Below are 10,730 nucleotides of genomic sequence, written 5' to 3'. Positions count from 1 at the left end.
AGGAAGACAAATCTGTAACAGTTAGTTTATTTTGATAAATACAAGTTAAATTTTTCTTGTTGTTGTTATACTGTCACCGTTGCTGAAACACGACGATCAGCGTTGCTGAAACACGTCGTAACTCAAAAATTACCTGACGTCAAAATTACGTTGCTGAAACACCTGTTTCAGCAACTGACAAAATTTCCTGTTGCTGAAACACCGTTGCTGAAACACCTGTTTCAGCAACTGAAAAAAAACTGTGTTGCTGAAACACCGTTTCCAGCAAGCGAATTTTTCCTGTTTTTCTGTGTAAAAACAGAGTGCGATTTTTGTCTGTTTGTTATGGGATTTATCAGAAAATTCCAACATGCTTGTGTCGGAGAAGGCACAGCTCCCCTTTCTAATCACTCTAATAATATGACTACTGGTATGCTTATTCTCGTAATAATTTAAACGCTTTCAACATCCTAACAAGTCATTAGTCATTAATTCCGTATATCCTGCCAAATCATTAATTCCGATTTTTACTTTAAGCCATTGATTTCGTTTAATTTTTATTTCTTGTCATCTTTTATTGCATCCGTCCAGATTCGCTTTCTGCTGGTATACTTACGAAACGAGAATTCCCTGAGGGAGTTTGGAAGGATGATATTATTGATTCTCTAATGTCATCGAACAAGGTTAGTATTATTATTCACTATGGTTGTTCGTCAATTAATGTTTTCTTTGTAAAATTAATACGGTTGACGTTGACCTGTATTCTATTAATTTTAGGGGGCGGCAGCAGCGGCGGACGAGAAGCGTGTGGAGTCATTAATATGTGAAATTAAGGGTATGTTCAGAGGTATGGGCGATGGGGAAACGAATGCCCCTGCCTATGACACTGCTTGGGTAGCCAGTATTCCGACTGTTGCTGGCTCTGACCCTCACTTTCCTCAAACACTCTAGTGGATTCTTCAGAATCAGTTGGAAGATGGCTCTTGGGGCGAAGAGAAGCATTTCCTAACATATGACAGAGTGCTGGCTACTCTTGCCTGCGTTATTACTCCCACCCTATGGCGTACTGGCGACACACAAGTGCACAAAGGTTTGCAAATTCTCCCCGTATGAATAACTGTGAAAACATACTGTGTTTCACAATTTTTACTATTTTATTTAATTTTTAATAATATATTTAATTGTTTGATACTGATATATTTAATTGTTAATAATATATTTAATTGTTTGTTGTGTTTTAAATTACATATTATTTAATAATAATATTTTGATGATAAATCATACTTGCTAGTTTTAAAAGCACATACAAATGAATTTTGATATAATTATAGCTAAAAAAACATTTTTGAAAAAATAACTATTTTCCTTTATCTTATTGTTATTCTAAATAAATAGAAAATTCTAACTATTAGCCATATTTATAATTTTTAATAAATCATAGATATCATCTGGCAGGTATTGAATTCTTAAAGAAACAGATTGGAATGATGGAGGACGAAGCCGACGATCAACGGCCAAGTGGATTTGAAATTGTGTTTCCAGCAGTGCTGAACGAAGCTAAAAACGTATGCATGGATTTGCCTTATGAATTGCCATGCATCAAACAAATAATTCAGAAGCGAGAGGCTAAGCTTAAAAGTTTGCTTCATTAAACTGATCTGATCACGATGCTTTTTTATGCATATTTCTTCATAAAGTTGTTATTTCAAAATTTAAATTTCTGCGATTGTTTTTGTGTAGAAATTGTTTTGGGATTTTTGTGTAGAAATTGTTTTTGGATCTTTTGAACTAATATATAGTTTATCATATTTTTGTGTAGAAATTGTTTTAGGATATATTGGATAAGTATTATTTAATTGTAGGATATATATTTTTGTGTAGAAATGCGCAGCCATTGGGATGGGGGAGAGAGAATGCTGTCGCTGTCATTGATGTTACGGCGATGGGCCTTCGAATCTTGATACACCATGGATACAATGTATCCGCGGGTAGGTAAACCAAAGTGCCGATGTATTGGCAGCTATATTATTTTTTTTTCATAAAAGAAAAAACGACTTCATGTGTTCATGTATTGGCAGCTATATTATTAGCTGGCAATTGTGCCAACCAATAGCCGAGTACTTGAATTTTTTCAGCCCGATAAACTCATCAACCAACTTTCTCTACCCAGAATCTATGAACTCTGGTTATGTAGGTGTTGATTTGCGTTTTTTTTGCTTTTGATAAAAAACGCTCATCAACCAATTTTCGCTGGAACATTGTACTTTCATTGTAATCAATGAAAAGCCTTCTTTTTTTTGAAAAAAAAAAAAAACTCATCAGCCAACTTTTCTGGCAGATGTCTTAAAAACTTTTAGAGACCAGAATGGGGAGTTCTTTCGCTTCTCGGGTCAAACGGAGAGAGGAGTAAAACACGTGTTAAATGTCAATCGTTGCTCACATGTTGCAATGCCGGGAGAAACGGTCAGGGAAGAAGCAAAACTCTGTACCGAAAGGTACCTGCGGAATGCTCTGGAAAATGTGGACGCGTTAGACAAATGGAGTCTGAAAGAGAACATTCGGGAGAGGTATATAATATAATATTTCCGGATCTTTAAACATCTCTGTGCCTTGTTGCCACCTATAAAATTCCCCATCAATTAAGCCCAGTTTTCAAATTTGCTTCTGAAAATTATGGAAATTCTGGTATTTTTTTGTGAATTCAAGTTATAGATGTTGAATTTCAAGACTTTGTAAATGCAAGTTACAACTGTGAAATTTCAAAACTAATTTTGACTATCTAGTACTGAATTTACTTTTACCACTGTTAAAATTTTGATTAATCATTCCCATTACTATTTTTTTTTTCTTTTTTCCCTGGAATTCCGCCCATTTTTAACAATGCAGACCAATTTGAAAACTGGGGTAAACTATGGCAATTAATTGGTAAACTATGTCGATTTCATTTCCAGGTGGAGTACGCGCTCAAATATCCATGGCATAGGAGTCTGCCAAGACTGGAGGCTAGAAGCTACATTGAACATTACGGGCCAAACGATGTATGGCTTGGGAAAACCATGTATACGTAAGATACAAACCCTGTAATATTTGTAACATTTGTTTCGTCTATAGTGCCGTTTTTTAACATGCTAACTTCAAGTATTCTAATAATTTATTATTGAGGGGTGCAGTATGCCATACATTAACAACGGGAAATATTTGGAACTGGCCAAACTGGACTTCAATAATGTGCAGTCCATGCAGCAAAAGGAGATTCTCGAGCTCCGAAGGTGTTGTTTGCTATTTTTTAAGTCCAATGTTCCAATTCATATTCGTTTTTTTTTTAATAAATTCAATGCTCCAACTGATCATATGGTCTATCGGCTTGCCTGAAAGTTTAAAGTGTATCTCGAATTGTTCAAAGGTGGTGGAAATCATCGGGGTTTGCAGAGCTCAATTTCACCCGCGACCGTGTGGCTGAAATATATTTCTCAATAGCGTCTACTATGTTTGAACCAGAGCTCGCTACGTGTAGAGCCATTTTTACAAAAACTACCGTCTGCCTGGTCATTTTAGACGACCTATATGACACGCATGCATCTTTAGAAAACATCAAGCTGTTCAACGAAGCATTTAAAAGGTATAGACTTTGTATATTTAATCTCTTTCCTTTTTATATATATTTAATAGATCAAAAGCCTAATTAGTTTTTTTTGAAGGATAGAAAGGTAAAAGAGGAAAGACAAAATTTCACACACAAACATGTTGATATGTACTACAAATTGCCAATATACTACCAATTGCATCAAATGTTTTAAAGGAAATGCAAATTTGAGAAGAACTGTGACATATAAAGAATTATTGAAAAAAAAAGGAATAAACTGTTAGGGTTAAAGAGAAATAAATATAACAATCAAGAAATACACATTCAAACCATGTACATCATGATTATGTGGAAAACCCCAATTGGCGGAAAAACCGACCAACAATAGATCTATTATTGTCCTTGGCTAAAACACAACCAAGCCGGCCAATAACTTGAGCTTTCACTGCTCAACCATGGCTGACTACAATGGAGAATACACGAGCCTTTTAAGGGCTTCAACTACGTGTAATACCATGAGCTCAATACCATGAGTCACCAATACTAGGTGCCCAATACCACAACCGTTAACCATAACTGTTGGCATAACTTCAACTCCACCATAGGGTCAAGTTTATCTAACAATCCCCCATTTAAACTTGACTTTGGGTTTTCCTTGGCCAAATCTGCCAAGTGAGCCAGCCACCACTCACCTCTAGGCCCTACCGAGTCAATGTTAGGGTATTTGATAATCTCACATGCTGTCCTAGTTTAGGATGTTTCATCATACCACCACATGCATCCCCATATTACCCAAGTGGACATTCAGACTTTACGAGTGATGTACTCGGGTACGCATGCCTTACTAGGTCTTAAAGTTGTATACCCATTTACATGAAAATTATCATTTTATTTTTTATTTTGTTGCTATCCTGACACACACACAATTTGAACTCGTACAAGTTTAACCATGTATTTCACCATGTAAGAATCCTATCCACTATTTAACCCTTCTCTTGTAACTGAATTTTTATTTCAAATTTCATGTTACCCAAGTTCAATAGGCAACAACAACTTGATGGGGTTCAGGCAGCAACAAATCCAACACCCCCAACGCACTCTTCACGTGGCTTTAGCTCTGCACACAGAGGGGTCACTCCTGCACCCGCAACCCACGCAGCTCTAAAGCGGCTTCATGCAGAATGGACAGACGACATCATGCACACCCTCTTCACGTGACTCTTCAGAAAAAAAATGGTAGAGGGCTTCATGCAAACTGGGTAAACCAACAAATAGACCAGCAACGTAGGGCTCCTCGTCAATTGTAAATCAACAAATGGACCGAACTAGCAACGACATGTAGTGTTGCGGCTCTGGCTTCCTCTTACCACCACGCAGAGAATACATGCGCTCCTCCTCCCAGCATGCAACAACTCACAGCTTAACACGCAGCACGAGGTTTTTACATCCAGTAGTTACATACTTACACGCCTCATCCTCCCCATCACACTGCAACTTATGGCTTAACATGTAGCACGTCCTCCTCTTCTCATCCAGAGATGGACAATATTGGGAGCACTTCATGCAATTGAATGGCAAAATTCACACAGACATTTTTGGCAAAGCCTTCAGACTTCATTTTCTTCTTTCTCCTCATCGAACCATCACTCAACGAACATTGCTAGTTTGTGCAACGAGCTATTTCTTCAACCAGCGCCACCACTTGGTCGATGGGAACATTTCGAACAGCTATCTAAGGCCCTTTCCAACCAGAGCTCTAATACCACTTGTTAGGGTTCAAGAGAAATAAATATAACAATCAAGAAATACACATTCAAACTATGTACACCATGATTATCTAGAAAACCCCAATTGGGGGAAAAACCAACCAACAATAGATCTATTACTGTCCTTGGCTAAAACACAGCCAAGCTGACCAAGAGCTTTCACCACTCAACCATTGCTGCTTACAATGGAGAATACACAAGCCTTTCAAGGGCTTCTACTACATGTAATACCATGAGCTTAATACCATGAGTCACCAATACTAGGTGCCCAAAACCACAATTGTTAACCATAATTGCTGATATAACCTCAACTCCACCATAGGGTCAAGTTTATCTAACATAAACAAAATGTCTTTCAAAAATAGAAAATAAAGAGAAAACACTAACATTACCCTGGGTACATCAGTGTCTCATTCGAACAAGTTTTGAACATACTGGATGTCGGGGTACAAAGCTTTCTCTAAATTGCTGCCAAGCAATAATAGATAGAGAATTTGAGATCGAAAGCCATTAATGTTGTTGCAACTTGCAATGTATCTAAAAAATATCGTTTATATTTTTACATAACGAATGCTAAGTCATTAAGATTCCAATAATAGGTGGCCTCTGAAGTAAGCTGAGCTGATTTTTCAAGCATTACAGGTTACTCTACCAATTGACCAGTTTTGTCAATATCTCCAATGTTTGTTTCCATGCTCATTTTCGCTATCTGCATAGCATGTCTACAAGCATCAATTTCTCTTTCCTGCACATTCAATATTAATTCAGTAGACTATTGTTTAAGAGGTGGCTTCTAATCCATGTTGATCTGTGGAGTGCCCAATAAAAGAAGAATGAGGGATACTTTCCTTCATTATACTTTTAGACGACATTACAAAACTAAACGCATGGCTTTCATAGAAAAACCAAATATGTCCAATGTACAACCAAGGCAATATGATTTGCCCTTAGATGAAAATAAGTGCGATTTGCAAGGGTGGATCAGCCATAGAGGGATTTTGCAGGGCATATTTACCATAGGGAGAGAAATTTCTAGGTGTGGATAAGACTCTCCACTAGTGATGGATGGCCCCATAGGTGTGGTTTTCATAGTCTAGTTTACCTTGGTGCCTACCTAGGACTAGAAATGAACAACTTCGTGGAGAGTTGATATCAGCTTTGGCATCCATGATAAGAATGTTGACATCTCTGATTAATATTGACTCTCATCCAGTTGAAGAGTCGATTGGTAAAGTAACTTACCCTGCATCAACCACACTAATTAAAAGTCATGTAGTCAGTATTATATTTTAATTGGTGACAACTTCATAGGGTGATATTTAAAGTACATTTGAGAGAACTGCCTTTTCTGGCTATGTTGGTTATGTTTTCCACCAACCCTGCATCAACCACACTAATTAAATGTCATGCAGTCACTATTACATTTCAATTGGTGACAAATTCATAGGGTGATATTTAAAATACATTTGAGAGAACCACCAATAAGTTGTATAAAAGCTGACTGAGCAGTCTTTGGTTCCCTACCAAAGATTGTAACTATTAGTGCCAAGTGCTTTCAACTTTCTCCATGGTAGACGCTTCGAGGGTTGCATTGCACTAATAGATTTCAAAACTTTGTGACGAGGCTTGATTCTAAACTCTAAACTACACAACATGAGCTTAGAATGTGTTAAAAGAAACTTTGCAGGAAGCCCTATAGTATGTACAAAATAGTCCATGATTTTCTGCACTTTACAACCCACAATGCAACAGAAATGGTGGCATTAATTTAAGGACTTTGCCTTTGTAAAGGCCTGAAAATAAGTAGAAATATCCGAAGTAGAAGTAGAAGAGAAATTTGTTAATTGAAGTTAGAGGAGGAAAGGTTCTTCTAAATTTAGAAGTGAAATAAATTTGGTAGAAGAACCGGCATATGAAGGTAAGGTGCAGTCTTACTTTCTCTTAGAGTTGACTTAGGAAAATTCTCTAATTTTACTTTAGTTAAAAACAGCAAATCAAACACAGCATGCATTGAGAGTTGACTTAGGAAAATTCTCTAATTTTACTTTAGTTAAAAACAGCAAATCAAACTCAGCATGCATTGAGATTTTATCTCAGTTCGACTTTAGTTCAGTTAGATAGTTTGACTCGAGTTCAAGAGGCCAATTCGCTTGAGTTCAAGATGCTAGTTAGAAGGCGCAGTCTTACTTTCTCTTAGAGTTGACTTAGAAAAATTCTCTAATTTTACTTTAGTTAAAAACAGCAAATCAAACTCAGCATGCATTGAGAGTTGATTTAGGAAAATTCTCTAATTTTACTTTGGTTAAAAACATCAAATCAAACTCAGCATGCATTGAGATTTTATCTCAGTTCGACTTTAGTTCAGTTAGGTAGTTTGACTCGAGTTCAAGAGGCCAATTCGCTTGAGTTCAAGATGCTAGTTAGACTTGAGTTCGGTGAAATAGTTTGACTTGGGTTTAAGGAGCTAGTTCACTTGAATTGAAGAGCAGTTGGATTCTATATAGAGAAGGGCGCAGACTTGGTGATACATGTGATTATTCACTAGACAAAATTTGTGTGTTTTTAAGCTCAATAAAATATTTCCATATTAGCGTTTCAGGTCAGAAGCACGCATCACATAAGGAGGCAGAGATACCTTGCACAAGGAGGCAGTTCAACCTGTATAGTTGGTATAGTTGCGCGAAACAAAGGCCAAATTGGTTTAGGGTGTGCAGGATATTGTGTCGAGGAATGAACATGAAGAAGGGAATGCTTTATAATTAATTACTAGGGGCATTGTTTACAAAGACTTCAAATTTGCCAGGAAGGTAAAAAATGGCTAGAATCTGGCTATTATTTAAAAAAAAAAAATTGATAGCAGGATTGCTTGAATCTTGTTTTGATCAAAATCTTAAAGCCTGATCATTGTATCTAGCTCAGTTTCTAGTTCTTGCATCTAAAATATTGTTCAAATTAGTTGATGGCTATTATAAAACTAACAATATCAGATCAAACTGATGAAGAGATACCTTAGGAATAGAATAAAAGAATCCAAATTCAAGTGAGACATCAAATTGGACACAAAATTGAATAAAAATTAGCAACATGTCATAAGGAAAATTTGGCCACCTTGAAACCGTAGTTATTTTTCAAACATAACATTGCATTTGGAAATTCCCTTCAAAAGTAAGCTATGCAGCAAGCTCATAATGAGGACAGGGATTCCGAAGACTAAGTCAATGATGGTAACACAAATAAATTAAAATGAAGTAAAAAGTAAAAATAAAAAATATAATGCAAACAAAATCAGACAAGTTGGTAAAATAGTAGTTCGTACAACAAACTTGAAGAAAATCTATTCAACTACAATCCCAGTAATCCAAGTAAAAAAAACAATGCTATGGTAATTGCTATCTGGTATGCAAAAATGTCTGTCTGGCAAGAAAAGATGTCTGTCTGGTACGCTAATTGCTGAGAAGAGGCCCTAGACGTCTGGCCTTATAATTGCTGAGGAAAGGTCAAAGAACATTGCAGCTTGAGTCAATGCAAGACAAATGTACAATGTTTGGAGGGAAGTTGCAATGACTAAAAATCAAAGATGTAAAAGGATTACGGTCCAGGTAGACCATCATGGGGAAGAAACAGTTAAGTAAAATTGTCTTCTAGGCATGGTGGAAAAACATTACACTACATCAAGCTTTCAGATATTATCAACGAGAATTTAACTACAGTCTTGGTAATCCAGAAATGAGAATTTAACTACAGTCTTGGTAATCCAGAAATCTATATATGTCGGGCACCCTAATTGTTGAGTAGACACCATAATGTTAGTTGCAAATTGTAAGGGTTATTAGATATTCTATTAAATATGAATGTTATTAGCTCGTTACATGTTGGGAAACTTAAACCTGAAGCAAAGGTCATAGTGCTCGCTAAAAATTGGGCTATTGCAGTTTTAGTTGACATGTCATTTATTTATCTTTTTATCAATTGTGTTAAGATAGGCTTTGAACAAAATATGGTTGGTTTTTAGTTAAATATTTTACAATATTAGATCAAATTGATGAAGAGATACCTTATGAATAGAGTAAAAGAATCCAAATTGAAGTGAGACATCAAATTGGACACAAAATTGAATAAAAATTAGCAACATGTAATGAGGAAAATTTAGCCACCTTGAAATCGTAGTTATTTTTCAAACATAACATTGCATTTGGAAATTCCCTTCAAAGGTAAACTATGTAGCAAGCTCATAATGAGGACAAGGATTCCGAAGACTAAGTCAATGATGGTAACACAAATAAATTAGAATGAAGTAAAAAGTAAAAATAAAAAATATAATGCAAAAAAAATTAGACAAGTTGGTAAAATAGTAGTTTGTACAACAAACTTGAAGAAAATCTATTCAACAACAATCCCAGTAATCCAAGTAAAAATATCAATACCATGGTAATTGCTATCTAGTATGAAATAATGTCCGTCTGACAAGACAATATGTCTATCTGGTATGCTAATTGCGCAGAAGAGGCCCCAGACGTCCGACCTTATAATTGTTGAGGAAAGGTCAAAGAACATTGCAGCTCGAATCAGTGGAAGACAAATGTGCAGTGTTGGGAGGGAAGTTGCAACGACTAAAAAGCAAAGATGCAAAAGGATTACGGTCCAGTTAGACCATCATGGGGAAGAAATAGTTAAGTAAATTTGTCTTCTAGGAATGATGGGAAAACATTACACTACCACAAGCTTTCAGATATTATCAACGAGAATTTAACTACAGTCTTGGTAATCTAGAAATCTATATATGTTGGGCACCCTAATTGCTACAGTCTTGGTAATCTAGAAATCTATATATGTTGGGCACCCTAATTGCTGAGTAGACACCATAATGTTAGTTGTAAATTGTAAGGGTTGTTAGATATTCTATTAAATATTAATGTTATTAGTTGATCACATTTTGGGAAACTTAAACCTGAAGCAAAGGTCATAGTGCTTGCTGAAAATTGGGCTATTGCAGTTTTAGTTGACATGTCATTTAATTATCTTTTTGTCACTTGAGTTAAGATAGGCTTTGAACAAAATATGGTTGGTTGTTAGTTAAATAGTTAACATTTGGGTAAAAGCTATATAAAGAAGAACTAACAAATGGTGAGCCCCTTTTGCATGGAGACACAAATATAAATTTAAAAAGTTTATATTTAGCAACTCAATAATCATAGCCTCTCATCTTGCTTCGGTTGTTTGGCACGAGCTCAAATTTCATGTGGGTCAATATTTGATGGAGGGCGAACCACAAAATCCATTGCAATTGCATCACACCAAACAATAAGTTGTTTAAAAGTTGACTGGGTAGTCTTTGGTTCCCTACCAAAGATTGTAAACTATTAGTGCCAAGTTCTTTTAGCTTTCTCCATGGTAGATGCTTT

General features: G+C 36.0%; 1 pseudogene; it reads left to right on the top strand.

Annotated features, from left to right (window-relative positions):
- The first annotated feature begins 324 nt into the window (after nucleotides 1–324).
- On the top strand, nucleotides 325–10,006 carry LOC149226016 (monofunctional isopimaradiene synthase, chloroplastic-like; annotated as a pseudogene).
- Nucleotides 10,007–10,730: the final 724 nt, after the last annotated feature.

Source organism: Pinus tabuliformis, chromosome J, assembly GCF_031772625.1.
Source record: "Pinus tabuliformis cultivar Carrire ecotype Pingquan chromosome J, CPIR1, whole genome shotgun sequence".
Taxonomy (NCBI): domain Eukaryota; kingdom Viridiplantae; phylum Streptophyta; class Pinopsida; order Pinales; family Pinaceae; genus Pinus; species Pinus tabuliformis.
The sequence above is the reverse complement of the archived record's forward strand: the minus strand, read 5'-3'. Positions and strand labels throughout refer to the sequence as shown.